Source organism: Poecile atricapillus, chromosome 34 (assembly GCF_030490865.1).
Source record: "Poecile atricapillus isolate bPoeAtr1 chromosome 34, bPoeAtr1.hap1, whole genome shotgun sequence".
Taxonomy (NCBI): domain Eukaryota; kingdom Metazoa; phylum Chordata; class Aves; order Passeriformes; family Paridae; genus Poecile; species Poecile atricapillus.
Genome location: NC_081282.1, coordinates 1,424,765 through 1,429,886, shown reverse-complemented (window position 1 = coordinate 1,429,886; position 5,122 = coordinate 1,424,765).

Sequence of the window (5,122 nt, the reverse complement as noted above, 5' to 3'; positions counted from 1 at the left end):
AAAATTCTAGAGAAATTCCACAAAACTACAGAAAAATCCCACAAAGTTACCTAAATCTTCTCAAAACCCTACCAAATTCCTGCAACATCTCACAAAATCTTTACCAATTTCCACGAAATCTAAGAAAAATCCCACAAAATTCTTCAAGTCTCCTCAGAATCCCTCAAAATTAAAGAGAAATCCTCAAAATTCCAGGAAAATGCCACAAAATTCCCTATATCCTTTCAAAACCCTACCAAATTCCAGAAACATCCAACAAAATCTTCACTAATTCCCACAAAATCTAAGAAAAATGCCTCAAAATTCTTCAAGCCTCCTCAAAACCCCAAAAAATCCCACAAACATCCTACAAAAATCCCACAAAATCTCCTCCAAATCCCACAAAATTCTAGTAAATTCCACAAAATTCCAGAAAAAATCCCATTAAATTTCCTAAATCGTCTCAAAACCCAACCAAATTCCTGCAACATCTCACAAAATCTCCACCAATTTCCACAAAATTCCAGAAAAATGCCTCAAAATTCTTCAATTCTCCTCCAAATCCTACAAAATTTGAGAGAAATCCTCAAAATCCCACAACATGCCACCAAATTCCCTATATTTTCTGAAAATCCTAGCAAATTCCAGAAACATCTGACAAATTCACCACCAATTCCCACAAAAACTAAGAAAATTTACTCAAAATTCTTCAAGTCGCCTCAAAATCCCACAAAATTCAGGAGAAATCCTCAATATTCCAGGAAAATGCCACCGAATTCCCTAAATCCTTTCATAACCCTACCAAATTCCAGAAACATCCAACAAAATTTCTTCCAATTCCCACAAAATCAAAGAAAAATCATCTTAAAAATTCTTCAACTCTCCTCCAAATGCCACAAAAATCCCACAAAATTCAAGAAACATCTCACAAAATCCCCTCAATATCCCACAAAATTGTAGAGAAATTCCACAAAATTCCAGAAAAATCACACAGAATTCCTTAAATCTTGTCAAAACCCTACCAAATTCCAGAAACATCCCACAAAATGTCCAGAAATGGCCACAAAATTAAAGAAAAATCCCACAAATTTCCATAAATCTTTTCAATATCCCACAAAATTTGAGAATGATCTCACAAAATGTCCACAAATTTCCACAAAATTCAAGAAAAATCACACACAACTCCCAAAATTTTCTCAAACCCCAACCAAATTCCTGAAAGCTCTGACAAAATCTACAATTTTCACAAATTCTAAGAAAAATCATCCTCAAAATTCTTCATGTCTCTTCAAAATCTCACAAAATCCCCCCCAAATCCCACAAAATTCCAGAAAAATTTCCCTAAATCTTCTCAAAACCCTACCAAATTCCTGCAAAATTCCACAAAATCTCCACCAATTTCCACAAAATCTAAGAAAAATCTCACAAAATTCTTCAAGTCTCCTCCAAATCCCACAAAGTCCCACAAAAATCCCACAAAATGCCAAGAACATCCCACAAAATCTCCTCAATATCCCACAAAATTCTAGAGAAATTCCGCAACATTCCAGAAAATTCCCCCAAAATTCCCTAAATCTCCTCAACATCCCACAAAATTCCAGAAACATATCAGAAAATCTCCACTAATTTCCACAAAATTCAAGAAAAATTTCACAAAATTCTGGAAAAACCCTACAAAATTCTTCAATTTTTTCAATATCCCACAAAATTTCAGAAACATCCCACAACATCTCCTCCATATCCCACAAAATTCTGGAGAAATCTCACAAAATTCCAGGGAAATCCCACAAAATTCCCTAAATCTTCTCAAAACCCAACCAACTTCTAAAAACATCCCACAAAATCTATACAAATGTCCACAAAATTCCAGAAAAATCCCACAAAATTCCCTAAATCCTCTCAAAACCCTACCAGTTTCCAGCAACATCCCACAAAATCTCCACAAATGTCCACAAAATTCAAGAAAAATCACACGCAACTCCCAAAATTTTCTCAAACCCCAACCAAATTCCTGAAAGCTCTGACAAAATCTACAATTTTCACAAATTCTAAGAAAAATCATCCTCAAAATTCTTCAAGTCTCTTCACAATCTCACAAAATCCCCCCAAAAGTCCCACAAAATTCCAGAAAAATGCCACAAAATTCCCTAAGTCTTCTCAAAACCCAACAAAATTTTAGCAACATTACACAAAATATCCAGAAATGTCCACAAAATTCCAGAAAAATCCCACAAAATTTTTGAAAAGCCCCACAGAATCCCAAAAAGAGCCCACAAAATTCCCTAAATCTTCTCAAAACCTAAATTCAAGAAAAATCAGACAAAATCTTCAACAATTCAAAAAAAATCTAAGAAAAATGCCTCAAAATTCTTCAAGTCTCCTCAAAATCCCACAAAATTCCAGTAAAATCTGATGAAATTGTTGGCGTTCAGGAACACACATCATCACAGAATGATTTTATGAAGGTGCTTTATTGAAGAGCTCTGGGTGTCAGGGGTACACAGACCCAAATCTGACCCATCTTGGTTTTCAGCTGAACATGTTTTATACTCTATCATTCTACAACTTACATATTAATTATTAAACTTACATTGTTCTATTGTATGCATTGTTTTTACCTAAACATGGATTTCTCGTGATTCCCCCCTCAACCCCCTAACATTGTTGCTCATGTTCTTTAAACAATAATTATTTCTACTCACATCTAACAATTCTATCATTTATCATACATTGATTACACAGGTGCAGTTTCACATGATCTTTAGCAAGCACAAGGCCTAACATTTCCCAGGGCCTACTTTTCCCAGGGCTTGCCAAGCCACACTTTCTTTCTAAATCCCCACATTTTCTAAGATTTTAAAACCTTTTGCTATCATTCCCCCTTTTGAAAGCATTTTCACTTCACTATCAGTGGAAACGTTTTCACTGGATACAGTCCTTTGTTTCTGAGTTTACACTCGATGTTCTTCGAATCCTTGATTGATGTAAACGCTGTCCTGGATGCTGTCAGGAACTGGAGAACCAGAAGATGGTGGGGGTGGATCTCGTGTCAGTGCCTTTATTATTTTCTGGTTCCAGGACGTTTTCTTCTGTATTTCTCCCTTGAAGATGTTGTAAACTAACCAAATTGCTAAGAATATAATCAGTAAGATTACCATACTCTCAATAATAGATTTAATCCATGAACTCACATTCCACCCTAACCCTTTGAAGATTTTGCCTAACCAACTTGTAGTCAAATCCTTTTGCTCTTCCTGTGCTTTGTGCTCTATTTGTTGCAACTGATTGATGTCATATTCTACATCTGCAGTCACATTTGGGATGTGGACACAGCAATGATCAATCCATCCCTTTAAAAACCCACACACTCCATGCTCTTTCAGGAGTAGTAAATTGTAATTGTATGTTTAGTTCTTTACATCTTTCCTGGGTGACTCTTGCTAATTTATCTACCTGACCTGTAAGTTTGTACAACATTTCTTTATTCTGATAGTTTGCTATAGGACCGAGCAAAGACTCCAGGGCCCACCCAATTTCACATCACTAGAGGGTTCATGCCAAGTGTCATCCTGATCCTGTTCCTATCCTAATCTTCCCTAGCTATGCCTCTGTCTAGCCACTGAGCTGTTTTTAAGAAGATTTCACATTCTGACATTACTGATTTTGCCATTGTTAGCATCCGTACTGAGATTAATTTTTGTTTCATCCATTTTACCAATGCCTCTGCACCCCAATGACATTTGTTATGTTTAATTTGTAGAACTTCTCTCATTATCAAGGGGTTAACACTATTTGTCATTGTGCAGTTACATACCACTCTTCTGAATTATTTTCTGCATATAGCAAATGTCCCAATTTCTCATCTTCTATGAAATATTTTGGTTTTGGAGGCAAATGAAATTGAGATACATTAACATTTAAATGTATCAATGCCACTGTTGTTTGCACTTCTCGAGCAGCTTGTCAGGCTGTCCAGTCTGCTTTCAATTTTCCTCGTAAATTTTGGAGTTTCGTGATTGGTGTCCTTTGCAGTGCATAATTGCTACTTGTTCAGGTTTTGTATTGCTTTTATCAATTGCAGGACTGTTGCCCGATCCGAAGAAAACACAAACAACCGAAGTCGTTTATGCGGTGCTTTATTGAGGGCCCGGGAGCCTGTGGACTAGCGTCCAAAGACAGAGCCCCCCTCCACAGAAAAATTACAGGGTTTTTATATGCTTTCTACATGATTTCTTCATCATAACAATTTCTCACTTTCTATCACTACTTGGTACAATTATCTCTTTGACCTTTAAATTTTGCCAAAAGGTACATTCCTTAGATTATCTCTTAGCTACACTGCTTACATTGCAATATCTGCTATACAGTTCATCAGCAGGTTACATGCGGCCTACCAAGCCTTAGCATAACTACTACTAATGTCAACTAATGCTAACTATTAACGTTTACTACTATCTTAATAATACAGTTTATTGGATCAAATGGCAACAATTCCCCCCTTTTGAGCATTCTTCAATCTTCTGCAAGAATGCTCAACTCTTAGTTATCATTGGTTCTTTCAAATGCTGGATTTTCTTGCTCAATGACATCTTCATACTTCGGAGGAGGTCGACGTATCTCGCTGGCTTTTGCTAAGGCTTTCATCACTCTTCTGGTACGTCTTGTTTCTTTTTCAATGACTCCTAAAACACACTTATATGCTAACCAAATGATTATTAACAAAAATGCAAACAACAGGATGTACTGTATCACTGACGAAACCCATCCAGAAACCTGAAGTCCTAAAGACTCAAATATCCCTCTGATCCAATTATGTTGTGCTTCCTTTTCAATTTCTTTTGTTTTGGATCCAATCGTTTCCAATTGAGAAATCTCTTTTTCTACTTCAATGGTCATGTTTGGAATATGGATGCAGCAATGGTCAATTTTCCTTTTTAGATACTGACACACACCATGCTCTTTTAACAATAGCATATCCAGTGCCATCCTGTTCTGTAAAGTCATTCGGGATGTGGCTTGTAGTTGCAAATTCATATCTTTACATCCTTTCCTAGTGGCTGCTGCTAATCTCTCAGTTTGCCCTAGCAATTTGCATAGCATCTCTTTGTTCCTATAGGAGGCTACAGGTGCAAATAGTGATTCT